The 17,083-nt window shown below is 36.9% G+C and overlaps 1 long non-coding RNA gene across 1 annotated transcript in view; it reads right to left on the minus strand.

The window, feature by feature from the left end:
- LOC130457485 (uncharacterized) overlaps nt 1–16,730 on the minus strand; it is a 47,634-nt gene extending 30,904 nt beyond the window's left edge. Inside the window, exons 1-2 of the long non-coding RNA XR_008916718.1 lie at nt 16,605–16,730; nt 4,759–4,946 (exon numbers count right to left, since the gene is read on the minus strand). This is a non-coding gene — a long non-coding RNA (uncharacterized LOC130457485). The remainder of the gene's footprint in view (nt 1–4,758; nt 4,947–16,604) is intronic.
- Between the last annotated feature and the right edge of the window lie 353 nt (nt 16,731–17,083).

Below are 17,083 nucleotides of genomic sequence, written 5' to 3' on the forward strand. Positions count from 1 at the left end.
TTTCCAGTTATCTCAACACTACCATAGAAGGTATCACCTGAAAAACAGATATGTAAGTATAGGTTGCATCTACATTGCCCCAACTTAATCCATCCAACATAACTCATTATAATGATATAATAATAAGATATCCTGGTGATCAGTGATAGTGACTCTTTCAGGATAGTCATGGTCTACTGGGCCAGTGTGACTTTGAACTTTTCCTGGCAAGAAAATTAATCACATTTACAGAAGGGATAAAATTAATTACTTCATATTGCCTAATAGCTTTTTTAAAAAAAGAAATGAAATAAAGCATTCCATACCTTTTCCCATAGTAAAATGAATTCATTTTATAAGTTAATTGGTTTGGTTTTCAATTTAGAAAACGAATCCATATTAAAGTTATAAAAAAATCTGAAAAATTTCTGTATTTGGCCAAAGACTTATAAAGTCCAAAAACTTGTTAGATTCTAGAGGTTGCACATTAGCTAAAATTTTCCAAGTTCCCCACTATTCTGCATCTTGAGTATGGGTAATTAAAACATGTTACAATTTTTTTTCTATACTTTTATCTTTTTCTTATCTTCTTTTCTTTCCCCCTCTGCTTTTTACTTCTGCCCTCCCTTCTCTCTCACTTTTTCCCCTTTTTTTCAGGAGTATCCTTTAAAAGTTGGTTTTTTATAAGAACACCACAAAATAACAAGTTTGACTTCAAGTTTTTTTGATATTTTGGTATTTTGGTAACTATAATGAAAAGGAGAGAATAATATTTATTCACCTCAGAGAGATTTTGTGGCATGTAAAATTAAAAGTCTCCCAAGAGAGTCTTAATTTGTATTTTCCATGGGAGGAATTTAGTTCCAGTATCATTAGTGGGGTCATCAACTCTGCTACTTTTAAGTCTGGAGTAAGATATAACTTCAGAATTGATAAACTGTTTACATAGCATGAAGCTTATTTAATAGGAAAAAAATCAGGATATACTCAAGAATTGGTACTTGATTAAAGCCATTGACAACTGGACTTCTCATTCATTGACTTCCTTATCAGTGCATTGATGAGCCCCAGTATGAAGACTTTAAGGGGAACCATATTTATATGATATCTAAAGTCAGGGTCCTACTACAAGAAAAGGATAAGGAAATGTTTTCAGATAATGGAGTAGGCTGCAAATACACAATATGAGCCACAAAACAAAAGACTTCCAGGTTAAAAGAAATATGGCCAAATTCAACAGATGAAGTCAAAGAGCACACAAGTGGTAGAGGCAGTCTTGTTGGTATTCCAAAGGTCAAAATAGAAACCCATGAAAACATTAATGATGACAATAATACTTCCAGTGATTTTCTTTTCTCCTCTGGTCATTATTGTGTTCTACTAGAAAATTCAGTTGGTGAAGGAGAAGTGTTCCCTTAATATTCCAGACTCTTATAAGAATGCATCCAGTCATTGATGAAACTCAAGGGCAATATTCTCCAAACCTCATTTTACACTATTGGTTACATTCATGAATTACTGAATTCAACAGGTATTTATTTAGTGTCTTATAGAGACAAAAATGAAGCATGTCCTATTTTTTTGTGAACGTATATCCTATTGCCTTAGATTTTATTACTATTGTTATTTTGTGGGGAGTGGGGGTCACATTGAAGGAATTAGGTGGGAGCCAGCTGTAACATGTTGATTCACATTAAACTTGTTTGAGTATAATTCCCCAAATTATTTTCATATGGACAAGTTTCAGGTCATCTTCCATTTTATTTGTAAAATTAGTTTATTGAAACTAAATAATGTAGGGCTTTTCATTTATACCTGCTGTGTTCCAGGTTGTTGATTCTGGTCCACTGTTTATAGGATTATAACTGAACTTTAGAGATAATCCTTTCCTACTCTCTTGTTTTATAGAGAGGAAGCTGAGATCTCAATAAGGGTAAATAATTCACTCTATATTATACAGATAGTCATTTAAAAAGCTAGGATTTGAACTTAAATCTTCTAACTACAAAGCACAGGAGTATACAAAGGCAAAATGGCACAATGGAGAAAGTGCTCAACCTCAGTTCAAATACTGGCTCATCCATTTATTAGGCTTGGGACTTTGAGCAAGGTAATCCCTCTGGGCCTCATTTTCTTCATCTGAGAAATGAGGGGTTGAGTTGATCTTTAAGTTTCCTTCTTGTTCTATGTCTGTGATCTAAAGCTGATTTTCTTTTTAGCTTATTAAGATTGTTTTGAAGCCTATCAGCCATTGTATTAACAATCCTTCCCCTCTCTCCCTCCATCCTGCCAGTTTGGGATGACCTGAACATTTAATGTGCAACATTTATGCCTTTATCTGAGTCATTGATAAGTGATGAGATTCTTCTATGTTTCTCTTTTCCAGCAGAACAATACACTGGTATCATTCCCTTCTCTTATGAGTCCACCCAGCATACAACCACTTCTTCATGTTTACCAACTTTTTTAAACCTCTAGCCCCTAATAATAGCTATGGTGCATGACATGGTATGTGTTGGTGGTGGAGAGGGATCTAGAGTTTCAGACATACATTGGATGCCTGATATGACTACATTGGCTACATTGGATGAATAATATTTCTAAAACTTTTCATGGGATCTGAATCTTGGGATCCTTTTTTCTCTATCTTATCTTCTTTAGTTTCAGTCATCATTTCTACATAGATGACACTCAGACTTGTAGAAGCAGCTCTAATCTCTCTCCCCTGGAGTTAGTATGAGACACCACCAATTGCCTGCTAGATATCTCCACTGGGATAACTACCTTAGTATGTCCAAAATGGAACTTATAATTTCTCCTCAAAATCTAAACCAAAACCTATCCCTTCTTTAAATGCCATAATTCTATTGTAGGCACCAACTTCCTTCCAATCATTCTGTTTGCATTGGATTCATCTTATCATGGTCAGTTCTTATCAATTCCACCTAAATATTATCTTTCACCTTTTATCTGACTATTTTTTTTCAAGGTTCCTATCACCTCTCACCTGAGCCACTGAACTTACCTCCTAATTCATGTCCTTTTCCTAGCCTCACAAAAATGTTCAGTGTCTTTCTATTGCTTTTGGGATAAAAATAAAAACTACTCTGCCTGGCAGGTAAAACACTCCACAATCTGGTTCCTTACTACTTTTCCAGATGCATTTTACATCACTCCCTATGATTGCCTTCTGTGTTTAGCCAAACTGGCCTACTTTTGCTGAACTGTTTCCTAAAATATAAATTTCATTTTCTTCCTCTATGATTTTACGATTGCCTCTCATCCCTGGAAAATACTCATCATCCCTATTTCCTTTAAGTCATAGCTTAAGTGCCAGCCTCTTTTGAGGTGTCCTTAAAATTCATGAAATGAAAAAAATATTGATAACTGTACTTCAGCATAAATTGTTCCTTTTTAAATGCTTTATCTTTTATTCAGTATACTTAAAAATATTATTCTGAGAAGGGCTTCATCCATAGGTTTCACCAAAACTGTGAAAGAGATTCATGCTACAAAAAAGGTTAAGGGCTCTTGTCCTAGAGGAGACAGGGGGCCCTTGAATTCCCTAGAAAGAGTCCCTTTCTGAATTCTCTCAGATATTAATACTCTTTCCCAGACTATAGGTTTTGCTTCCAGCCTAGATCTTACAGCCATCATCCAGGGTAGCCACTGCTATAAAGAAGAGGTCACCTATCCCTACTCTTTGCCAACCAATTTCCACACACAAGAGAGGCAGGTCAGCTGAGTTGATGCAGAAATACAGCCAGGAGAGAGAGCAGGAGGTAGCATGTGCCAAGCAAAGCAAATCATTACCACAGTCCTCCACAGTCATTCCCCCCAGATATTGAAGAGGATAGCTCAGAACCTTGATCCATAGAGTCTTGGGAAGGGCAATGCTTCCAGTCTTGTGTGCTTAACCATTGTGCTGGGGAACAATCTTTATAGAGATTCTTCCTTCAGATGCTATGGCCACTAAGTCCTCACCTCTGCCAAATGGTTCAACATCAAAAGTTGATATGATTTTATTAGTAGAAATACCATTAAAGAAAAATTAGAATCTGCTTTGCTTCTGTACCCTAAGGAACATGGAACCTTCCCATTTGACTTAGTGGCTAAAACCTTCCATATGTATTTTTTCTCCCATTAGAGCATGAGCTCCTTGAGAGCAAGGATGGTGTTACTTTTCTGTTTGTTGCCCCATAGCTAGCATAGTGCTTTGCACATAGTAAAAGCTTTATAAATGCTTTATTCATCTCTTCTCTTCTTCCTCAGAATACCTTGCATTTCCCTATATGTTTAGATGCTGTATCCCTCTATCCTATAAAATGTAATCTCCTTAAGGGCAGACACATTTCCATTGTGGCTTTCTATTCTACTGTTAGTACAATGCCTTGCACATAATAGGTATTTAATAAATGCTTGATGAGTGAAGAGTATGACAATGACTAACCATCTAGTTAGTATATTTCTTTAAAGGAGAATATTCCTTCTTTGGCAGGGCCCTTCTATATCAAGTGTCAGGCTTTGGCCTAAACGAAATGAATTCACTGATGGCTGATTTTAAGCTCCTGTAAATAGGGATTTAGAATGGAAAGACTGGCATGCTGTTGGCTAGAGTAGCATTATCAGGCTGCCACAGACTAATTATATAAACTGACACACAAAATGATAAATGCAAGGTTTTTTTTTTAAAGAAAGGATAATTTAATAGATCCTTGACTTTTTGTTTTTTCCATCCAGTGATAAAAACTTGATTGTGACTTTATATGGAAACATTACCTGTTTTTTTCCTCTTCCCTTATTTTGCCCAAGACCATTAGGGCATATTAATTTAGGTCACATAAAGGATACTGGGATGCTACCAATCGATGCACATAGAAGGTACTTTTTGGTGATGATCATAATGAAATCCAATCTAAATGATATCTTCTTTCTTGGGTCCAGTGGCATGTTCCCTTTAGAGGATGCTGAAAACAAAGAAAAAAGGAGGAATATCAGTGAAGGTTTGCCTAGGTTTCAGAAGCCCACAAACCACAGCCAGGTCTTAGATATCTCTAAGTGAGGCTTTTTAGCCAATTGAACTCCATATCCCAATCCATAGAAAAAGAGAGCCTGACTGTAGAAATCTCTTCTGAAAATATACCATTCATTTTATCAGACCCCTGGGTCTGCAAACTTTTAAAATGTAAAGGATTATTGGACCACATGCCTCTAAGAGGAATTGCTTTTGCTCTTTCCTCAAAGAACAAACCCCCCTTCCTTCTTAACTCAACATACTTTGTTATGAGGATGGATTGTCCATTTCTGTGTCCTTCCTAGAAATATCTGGATGAAGTAGATAAACATTTCCTTTTCAGTTTACAGATTTAAGAATTTGGGCCTAAGGGGACATGAGTGGATTTTACAAGGTGAGATAGCAGATAAATAGAAAAATGAGGAATGTAATTGCAGATTCTTTGCTATAGTACAGTGCCTCTCCCACTAAGCCACAACAGAAAAATGACTTTGTCTCTGTTCTATTTTTTAAAGATTTTTTTTTCTTTACAGATTCTCAGTTTCATTATGGATAGGGGGAAAAACAGTTGGAGAATGGCATTGAAACAAACAAAAAAAGGCCATAATGTTTGGGAAGTACAAAAAAAATTTTAAATAAAAAACCTTTTGTTACTTAGGGAGAGGAGTATGTACCTGAGCTAAGAAAGCTTAGAAGCAGATATAGATGCAGAGGAAGGGGCATCTGCACCTCAAGCAGAAATGGTACTTGCAGGCAGAAATGGAACCAACTCTCCCCTTTTCCATTCTCCCTTTTCCCCTAAAGCCCTGCACTGTTTAATTTTTGGACTCCTTTTCCTTAAAAATCTCTGTCTCTTTGGGTTTTAAAGGAAAAGGTCTAGATTAGCTATTATTCACCAGGGGTCCTTTTACCTTATTTTAAAAAAAATTATCATAATTATTCTTCAGTATAATTGAATACCTTTATAGTTCTATATATTTTATTTCATACATTTCAAATCATTTTTCTGAGAAGACCCTTAGATTTTACTAGACTGCCAAAGGGATCCATGACACAAAAGAGGTTATGAACCTTTGGTCTGGAGCAGTGATGCCAAACTCATATTGTCTCTTTTGTTATGCTTTTATTAATTTTGTTAAATATTTCCCCATTATATTTTAATCTGGTTCAGGACATACTTGGAATGTTGTGGGCTACTCTAACATTCTGATATCCCTGGTATAGTGTATGATCAGAACATGCATGTATGTGTTCCGGAAAATTATTATTAATATCAAATATTCTCTCTCTTCTCTCTGTGTCTCTGCCTCTTACTTTGTCTTGTCTTTGTTCCTTTTTCTTTCTTTCCTTCCTCATTAGTTTTGCCCCCCACTCAACCTGATTTGGGAATAATCTCTTCCTATTAGATTTGTTGTCCCATATTTCAGTCCCATTCAATGACTTTTTTTTTTATAATTACATATAGAAACATTTTTTTACAGTTGTTTTCTGACATTTTAAGATTCATATTCTCTCCCTCCACTCCAAGGCAGTAAATAGTCCAGTAGCTCTATACCAATGCTTCCATGCAATACATATTTCCATACTTCTTAAGCCATGACAAAAGACACATATAACATATATAATAAAAAACTCATGAAGGAAATAAAATGGGAGATGTCATGATAGCGATCTGCAATTAGACTCCAACAATTCCTTCTTTGCCTGTGAATAGCTTTTTTCATCATGAGTCTTTTCTGAATATCTTGGAAATTTGCTTTGCTGATAATAGTTTAATCCTTCACAGTCGATCATTACACAATATTTCTATTACTGTATACAATGTTCTCCCAGTTCTGCTCACTTCACTTTGCATCATATAAGTCCTTCCAGGTTTTTCTGTACTAATTTTGTTCATCTTTTCTTATTGTAAAATAGTATTCTATTACAACCTTATACCATGACTTATTTGATCATCCTCCAACATATGGACTTCCCTTTACTTCCAATTCTTTGCCATCACAAAAAGAACTTCTAGAAATATTTTTGTATTGCTAGGTCCATTCCACTTATATCTGATCTCTTTGGGAAATAGACACAGTAGTGATATTGCTGGGTCAAAGGTATGCATAGTTTTATGGCCCTTTGGGCATACTGCTCTCTAGAAGTTGTGTCAATTCACAGTTCCACCAACAGTGCACTGGTGTCCTAATTTTCCCTTATCCTATCCAACATTTAACATTTTTATTTTTTATCATATTAGCCAATCTAATAGGTGTTAGATGGTATCTCAGAGTTGTTTTAATTTGCATTCCTCTGTGAAGATTTGATTTAGTTATCTCCTGATTGTCACAATGAAGGTACTTAGCTCTTCCTTTATAATGAAGCTGAATTGTAAACTACAATCTATTTTTAGATTTTAATCTAGAAAAAGGTGATAACTCAGTATTTTAAGTACATCTACCCATTTTAACCACAAAAGGTGTTAAGTAACTACAAAAGGTCAATTTACCAAAAAAGGTATTAAGTATATCCAAAAGATATAATCTAACCAAAGAAGGTGAGAACTAAAGAGTGGGCTGGAGAAAAGCCTCTGTGATCATCCTTGGTGAGTAAAAGACTGATTGAGTGACCCTGCCTTTCTGGAAGTGTGAAGCCTCCAGGAAAGGCCTATCCTCTTGAGACTCTCTTCCCCTGGCTAGGGCTTAGAAATTCTTACTGGCTCAGAGGAAACCAGAGTTTTCTCTCTTTCTCTCATTCCTTAATATTTTCCCTCTATTGTAAATAAACTACCATAAATTCATTTTACTTTAGTAATTCATTTTGGGATTTAGAAATTAAATCCCTGGTGACAACCATTTAAAAGTCCAACCACAAATAAATTTAACACCTCTAATCAATAGTGATTTGAAGCATTTTTTTTCAGATAACTATAGAACTATAGATAGTTTTAATTTTTTTTTCCTTTGAGGACTACCTGTTCAGATCCTTTGCCCATTTATCAATTGGGGTGTTTTATGACTTCTTAGACAAACTCATGTTAGATGATAATCTTAGGCTTTTAATAATATCAAACAGCATAGAAATGAAAGCAAGCAACTAAAGGAACAATGCTTTCACATGATAGCTACTTTAGCTATAGAGAGGGAATAAATAGCCTTCCTACTTCTGTCTATATACTCCACTTCCCATTTGATCATTGGGGGAAACAGGAAGTCAGTAGTGGATAGGGAATCAGAAGCTATTTTCTTCTTCTACTTAGGAAAACTAAGCTGTAGACTGAGTTTGTGCATTTCTTTGAGCCCACAATTACCCTATTTGTTTTCAGTTTCATAGCCTGGTCCTAGTCCTAGTCCTAGGAGAACAAGGTCATTACTACATCTAGATACCTCTTCCATACCTTGGTCTATATCTCTACTATCCTCACCAGGCATCCTCCAGTTGAGCAATAGATATTGGTCACTCCTTAGAGCCATACTTGTACAATTCAAAATGAAGTCCAAAGTTTTGGTAACTTAGGGAACTGTGGGTAATACCTGCCTGTCATGAGCAGATATTTTTGACCCACCAAGTTGCTATGGTAATTACTTAAGAGGAGCAATCTGCACTGAGACAAGGGCTACATTTTTAAAGGCTTTTTTTGGGGACAAGTATGTGTTTAAAAGTTCCACTGATTAAAATCACAAAGGTCAAGGATTTTAATTTTTAATCAGAAGGAACAAGCTATTTATTAGAGAAGTTAAAAATCAGGTTGAAATTTGTATGACAGCTAAGAAGTTATCAGAGCTGAGTCTGCTATCTTTTAGATTTGTTTCTTTTTGTAGTTGTTAAGAATGGAACCTCACATGCTGGCTATATGACTACAGGAAAGTCACTTAACTTCTTAGGGTACCCAGGAAACACTCTGAGACTTTAATTTTCAGAGTAGCTCTGGATTTTCAGTGATGAATGTGTGTGAAGAGGGAGAGAGGGCTGGGAGAAGAGGAAGAGTTCCCTCACCTTAAGTTCCCTGTGTGATTGAATCTCTAGGTCTTTAGAGTTTTTTTTTAAATGACAACTAAAGAAAAGTGATTAAAAGGGGTACCATATGCATATCTAGCATTTCCCTACTTTTCCTCCAATTTGCTCCCATATATATAATTTCTTCACCTAAAGATAAGAAGGAAAAGATATAAGGACTTGAGCCTCATATCTGCACTAGGTCATATAATTAGGTATGAAGTCTCTAAGGAAAAGTTTCCTTCCCCAGTGGGGATGTCTGTGATTGTAAAGTTTTCCAGTAATACTCCAGACACCAGAGTCACCAGATTTCAAATAAAAATGTGGTGTTTCAAGTAGTTTTAAAAGCCTAGTCAAAACCTAAAAGAGTCATCTTTGAAATGCAAATATGGAACTATCTCACCTGGAGGAAAATGTCTTAAAGAAATACCAGATTCTCTAGGTGTGGGAACAGAGGTGTCTCAAAAAAGGACTGAGAGCTTTAGTGGGGCTAGGGATCAAAAATCTACTTTGAGGGAAGGGAGAGACGTGGAAAGAGTGCATGATGAAGAACCCAGGCAGCTAAGCCTGGGCAAAGTCACAGGCAAAGGAAACCCAATAGTTAAACTAGGGAGTAGTCAGACATGTTACCTGCCAGTCAATCCTGGCCAAAGATTTTTGAGACTTAGACAATAGTTCTTGCTCCCTTCCTACCGCCCTGCATGCAACACCATGCCAAGAAAATATGAATACAATTTTACTTCTTAAAAGAGTGATATTTAATTTGAGTTTAAAGGTAGAACAAAATCATAGTTACTCATATACAGGGATAATTGAAAATCCAATAGCGATTACAAGTCAACTTTTCTTGTTTTGGAGGTTGCAGAGTCTTTGATTACATCATCAAAATTAATGTAATTTGCAGTATCATATTCAATAATTACAAGGTCTGGATTCATGAAATTCTAATGAACTCTACAGTTCTTTTTCTTTCCATAGGAAGTACATCTCAAGAATTCAGTTAAAAACATTTATTAAAAAAACACTTTGTAAGATATTGTTTTTACAAAGATAAAATGGTCTTGGATATTCTTTCCAGAGCTCAATCTATGGTCTTGTGTTCCTTGCCTTTATTCACCTGTCTCCTGCCTTTTGAGTGGTTTCTGGAATTTCCTCACCTCTTCAATAAGACCTATTAAAGGAAAGTGCTAAAGGGAACAATTAGAAATTGAATTGGAGGGCAAAGGAAACCATGAGGGAGAAAGAAGCTGCAAGGGAAGGTAAAGAGTCAGGAAAGGGAATCCAAGAAATGTTGATAAATTCCATTTAGCAAATAACACAAAATGCATAGCCAGCACAAAGGCCTTTTCCAGAAGCAGATTATCCTTGTTAGAAGCTTTCCTAAGTCTCCTCATTTTGCTAAAAGGAGGAAGGTGGACTAAGTGATATCTATGGTTCCTTCGACCTCTATGTCAATGATTGTATACAGAATGAACTTCAAAAGAGAAGTTGCCTTCAGGGAGAAGGTAAGGAAGAAGTCCTTATTCTGTTTGATTTATTAGTTGTAAAGGAAGAGACATTTTCCAATGGATTCCAGGTTCCAGAGAGCCACTGAAGATGGAAGCACTAGAGTAAGATATATCTAAGATGAAGGGAAGTTTTTGTTAACAGGTGGAGGGTTCCAAAGTGTGTGAGTTTGGTAAGGAAGGATAGGTAGTGAAAGAAAGTAAGTTTGCAAAAGACCTTGATTAGAGGAATTAGAGGTGGGTGGTTTCTTGACTCAGGACTAGCCAAGTATATGTTAGGTGAATTGGAGATGGGAATGGGAGGATTGAAGGTAGCAGTATCATTAAAATAATATGGTGAAGGAGACTTCTAATTCCAGTCAGAGAGACACTTTAACTATAACATAAAACTCATTTTATAAAAAACATGCCATGGAAGACTAAATGCTTTCAGATTCAAGTGTACTCATACAACTGTACTATTTTGACTACCTTTTGTATTCCCGTGTATTTTTTAATTTAAATAGACCTATACTTTTTTTAACCTTACAAGATGGTCTGTCTAGGCAAGTCAATAATATTTGTAAATCTAAACTAAGATAACTATACGATGAGAAACTAACTCCCAAGGAGACTTTAATTACATCTAATTTATACCTCAGTATCTGCTCACACTAGAGTTAAGTTTTCTTATTCTTTATCATCCTTGACCCTTCTACAGCAGCTGGCAATTCTGACCATATTCCTTTCCTGTATATTCTCTGCTTTTTTTTTTTTTGTGATATTTTTCTCTCCCAACTCTCTCCCTTCCTGACTGTTTCATCTTGATCATCTTTGTTGATTGATTCATTTTTCTCTTCTCTTACATGTAGGGTTCTCCTAAGGATGTCTTCTGGTCCCTCTTCTCTGTACATTCTCACTCTTGGTGAACTCATTGGCTCTTGTATGCTCAGTTGTCATCTCTTAGTCAGTTTATGCATCTATTCCTCTTCTTTACCAAGGGCTCTACTCTGTAATTTCGAACTGTCTGCTCAGTTTCTCCACCAGACTCTCATCATCTTTAGAATTAAACTTCTCTCTATTTCTTCCTTAATTCTGTAGATCCATGACTATTGTCCCAGTTACTGAATCCCAAACACTCAGTTATCTTTGACACTTCTTTCTGCTCTCCATCCCATATCCAGTCACATGTCAAGTCTTATCAATTCTACCTCCACAACATCTCTCTTATCAGCTCCTTTATTTCCACTCACACCTATTATCACTATTCGCTAGAGTATTTTAAGAGACTCTTAACTGGTCTCTTGGCTTTCATCCTGTCCCTTTTCAGGTTATCTTTCACATAGCTGCCAAAATAATCTTCCTTATTCACAAGTCTGACTTGACTTCTTCACTTAAAACAATTCATTGATTCCCTATTGTCTATAGTACAAAATACAAATTCCTTTACCTGGTATAAATTAGCTAGCCATCTACAATGGATAGCATTTTGTATACCTTGAAATACTTGATAAATATAATTATTATTCTATTATTATTTTGATTAATAATTATTACATATAATTAAGTATCATTATATATGATCGTTAATATAGTTTGAATAGCATAAATAATTACATAAAATAACAATAAATAATAATTATTCCTCTTCATGTCCTTTATACACAGCCAAATTGAACTAGGAGCTATTCCCCATTTTTGTCCTTCCATCTTTCATCATTTGTGTCAGCAATCTTTCCATTCCTACAATACCACCTTTGCTCAAATTCACTGATTGACATTTTTTTCTCCTATGAAGCCATCCATCGTTTTGCAAATAAAAGTGTTTTTCTCTTCCTCTCAATTCTGTTAAAACATAGTATCTAGAGCTCTACTTAGTCCTGATCACATCCTGCTCCTTATTTTTCTTATATTTCTAGAAGTTGTCTTTATAGAATATAAATTCACCAAGGGAAAGAACCATGGTCTTTTCTTTAAAACATGTTTTTTTTTTAATCCTTACATTTTTAGAACTGATATGAAATATCAGTCCCCAGGCAGAAGAATGGTAAGGACTAGGCAAATGGGGTTGTGACTTTCCCAAGGTCATATAGCTACGACATGTCTGAGGGCCATATTTGAATCCTGGATCTTCCATCTCCAGACCTTTATCTGTTGAGTCACCTAGCTGCCCTGAGTATGTATTCTTGCAAAAAAAAAAAAAAGGCCAAGTGTAGGCCCAACATATGGATAGTAGCCATCTTCTCCAAAAGCATCAGTGTCAATTCCACCTCAAAGATCTAGGATCTCCGGGTCAAATTCACAAAGTCTCCTCCAAGCATGGAATGTCCATTTCATTATGGATATTATTTATCTAAGATCAGGAAAAACAAACACACATGAAAGAAGTAGGCTGAAGTTTGCTAGACAAGGCATGTCCTTTCTTTGTCACGTGCTTATAGTCACCAGGGTCAGTTATAGAGCAAGACACTCCATCAGTGGAAGGGATTTGAAACAGTTTTGACAACTGGAAGGGATGAGAACAGTAAGAGTAAGGTCATTGTATTTTATTATTTTTTATTAAGATTTTTTACATGTTAATACAATTTTAAAAAATTATTTTCTGATGATTTAAAAAATATATTTTCTCCTTCCCTCTCAACCATCTCCACTCTTCTCTAAGATGGTGGCAAATAAGCTGTATGTGTATTATTGTACAATATATATTTTCATATTCATCATGTGAAAGAAGACATCATTTACACTAGAGAAAATTTCATGGAGAAAATAAAGTGAAGAATGGAATGCTTCAATATGCATTCAGATTGTGTCAGTTCCTTCTATGGTGGTGGATAGCCTTTTTCATCATGACTCTTGGAGTTCTCCTGATAATAATTTTGCTGATAATAATTGTTTTATTTTTTTAAAACCCTTACCTTCTGTCTTAGAATAGATACTAAATATTGGTTTCAAAGTAGAAAAGCAGTAAGGACTAGACAATTGGCGTTAAGTGACTTGCCCAGGGTCACACATCTAGCAAGTTTCTGAGGCCAAATTTGAACTCAGGACTTCCCATCTGGTTCTCTCCACTGAGTCATTCAGTGGCTATCCCAAGTTATTGCATTTTACATATCCATTGTGACATTGCTTTTTCTTGTTCACCAGCCAATAAGGGGACTACTCAAAATGCCAAGATCTGTTAGGCATATTTAGTCATCCAAAAAATGAGGCAAGATTCTTTGTATATACTCTGTGCAGCCCCTGTTACATGTGGCAATTGAAAAATGTTATTTAAATAGAATTAAATCAAACCTTCTTTGTACCAGGCTGTGGTGATGTAGGTAGTGATTCAGGAAAACAATACTGTCAGCTTCAAAGGTCAAGTCAAGATAGGAAGTTCGTGTTTTGTTACCCATTTTTTTTTTCCAATAAGTTTCTTTGGTCCTTGACAATCTGTCTTTGGGCTACCATTCTGGGCTTATTGTCATTTCTCCTTATGCACGCTAAGTCCCTTAAAAACTGGTTAACTCTTTCCTAAACTCTACTCTCCAGCCTTTGTACGGGCTAGCTACCATGCTCATCTACCACCTTCACCTTTTAGTATAGTAGTCTTTAAGAGATCATGGCTTAGTTCATGGACCATTTCTCAGGACAAACCTCTCCTGATCTCGAGCCCCTTCCTCATTAGGGCTCTTTCTCTTTTCCTCAAATTATCATGTCTATTTGTATCTTTTTGTATGTTTATTCTCTTCCTTTCTCCCCCAGTAGAATATAAGCTTCTTGTGGGCAGCACTGTTTGGGGGCTTGCTTTTTAACCATAGCACCTAGAATAGTGCCTTTTTCATATTGAGTGCCCTAAAAATATTTATTGGATGGAACTGGATTAGAATATGTGATATCTTAGAATATCTTTCTTAAGGAAAGTGTTCATGCTGATACTGGTTTTTTCTATTCTCTGATAGAGTCCTATGTGGGAAAGTAATGTTTAAACTTTCAAGGAGACTTTGACTCCAACTAGTTAGCTTTATAAGTACTCTGGTCCAGGGCTAGTCCTAGTCAAAATTGGGAAGGAGATGACATTATGCTGTCAATGTGATATTTTCTTCAAGGCTAGGTCTGACTGTGTTACTTTCTGGCTCAGTAAATTCCATTGGCTCTCTGTTATCTCTAGAATAAAAAAAAGAAACCCAACTCTTCTATTTGGCACTTAAAACCTTAGAAAATCTCAATCCAACTTTACTTTCCCAACTTATTATACACTTATGCTTAAAAAAAATTCTTACCTTCCCTCTTAGAATCAGTTCTGGGTATTGGTTCCAAGGCAGAAGAACAGTAAATGCTAGGCAATGGGGGTTAAGTGACTTGCCCAGATTCACACAGCTAGGAAGTGTCTAAAATCACATTTGAACTCAGGACCTCCCATCTCTAGGGCTGGTTCTCTATCTACTGAACCACCCAGTTGCCCTCAATCAAATATCTTTTATAAACTCTTTGGCTCAGACAAAATATGGCCTTCTTACTCTCGTATCATACCCCAACTTCCATTTCCCTCCATCTCTGCACAGGCTGTTATTGCAAACTCCTAGAATAACCTCCATCTTCATCTGTGTCTCTTTGTATCCAGAATTTCCTTCAAAGTTCTGGGTAAATAATACCTTCTAGATGAAGCCTTTCTTCATCTTCCCAGCTATTCCTCTCCACAAAATACCTAGTGTTTATTTTTTATGTATGTTTTATATATGCTTATATGTGAACATTTTAATAAATATTCATATTGTCTACTCCAATAGGATGTACTTTAGGACAAGACTGCTGTTATTTTGTTTCAATACCCTGGTACCTAGGACAAGTGCCTTGTACTTAGAAAATGCAATAAATGCTAGTTTGTTGATTGATGGTCTTTTGTTGGCTCTCCTGGCCCCATCTTTCCCTTTTCATCTATTGGGGAATCAGCTTTTCCTTAGCATAGTATATTCTCTTTCTGTGTTTTCCTCTCTTTTTCCCAGCCTTTGTTTCTCTCAGTCGCCGTTTGTCTTTTTCTTTCTGCTTACATACACATAAACAAACATTTGCTCATATAATGCTTTGTTTATGCTAAGATATGAATGATAACAGCAATTTATTAGCCTTCCTTATAGGATTTTTTCATTTGAATCAGGTCCAGAAGTCTTAAGCAAAATCTGAAGTTTTGACAATCAAATTCCAAACATTAGCCTTTGGGAGAGGATTAGAAGTCCTGTTATTGTCATTTAACCAATGGCAGTTCCCTTTCATGTCTCTTGAAAGCAACTTAAGAAATAGCAACATGTGAATAAACCAGATTTTGCACACCATTGGAAATGATCACCTGTTTATTTACATTAAGCATCTCTCTGACCCTTGATACGGGGCTGATGTGAACACAATAGTGGCATGTAATAGGCACTTAAAAAATGTTGACTATTTGACATCTCTCTGTCTGTCTGTCTGTCTTTCTCTGTCTCTGTCTCTGTCTCTCTGTCACTTTGTCTCTCACTCTCTCTCTCTCACTCTCTCTCTCTGTCTCTCTCTCTGTCTCTCTCTCTGTCTCTTTCCTTTTAAAAATTATCTTTGTTTTTGTCATCTCCCCTCACACTATATTCTTTGTGCTTATTCATCTAACACTCATCATTTTTGGGACGGCAGGGAAAGGGGAATGCTCTCCTCTGCTGCAAGTTCCTCACCTGACAGCATCCTTGCTCTAAACTGTGACTTAGTAAAGGAAAGTGCTAAAGGGAACAATCAAGAATCGATTTGGGGGGCAAAAAGGGATATGGGGGAGGAGGAAGCTGCAGGGGAAGGTAAAGGGAATTGGAGAAATGTTGATAAATTCCATTTAGCAAATAACACAATACGTGTAGCCAGCACAATGGCCTTTTCTACAGGCAGATTATCCCAGTCAGAGGCTTTGCTATATTAAAAAGAAAAAAAGAGAGAGAGGGAGAAAAAAAAACCCTCGTGCCAGAGAAAGGGAAAGGCGGGCTGTGCGGCAGCAATCAATGCTGTCCTTTGTGCTGCCTGACATTTGAGGGGCTTGTTATCAGCAATTGCGGGCGGCTTTATCTAAATGTATCTCCCCAGCTGCCAGGCACTGCTGATAGGCAGCGGGAACGTGCTGATGGCCCCGTGAGATTGTGCACCCGTCGACTCACCGGAGCAGCCTCCAGGCAGGAGCTCGACCGAGGCTTCTGTCACTCCGTGGAAAGCCTAGAGTGGGAGGCAGGAAGTCAGGCAGCGGGGCCCAGGGAACATCGCCAGAGACTTCACTTCACCCTCGAACCTTATGTATCCTCTCTCCCTCCCTCCCTCCCTCCCTCCCTTCCTCCCTCCCTCCCTCCCTCCCTTCCTCTCTCTCTCTCTCTCTCTCTCTCTCTCTCTCTCTCTCTCTCTCTCTCTCTCTCTCTCTCTCTCTCTCTCTCTCCCCTATTTGTCTCTCCCTTTCTCCCCTTCTCTCTTTCTCCCTCTTCCTCCTTCTTCCTCTTCCTTTCCCCCTCCCTGTCCTTTCTCTTTCTTTCTTTCTCCCGCTCCTTCTCTCTCCTTTCCCTCTTTTCTCTTCTCTTTCCTTTGCAATGACCCCCCCCCCCCCCCGGTCTGTTTTTCTTCCTCTCCATCATCTTTCCTTCTCTTCTCT

Source organism: Monodelphis domestica, chromosome 2 (genome assembly GCF_027887165.1).
Source record: "Monodelphis domestica isolate mMonDom1 chromosome 2, mMonDom1.pri, whole genome shotgun sequence".
NCBI classification, from domain to species: Eukaryota; Metazoa; Chordata; class Mammalia; order Didelphimorphia; family Didelphidae; genus Monodelphis; species Monodelphis domestica.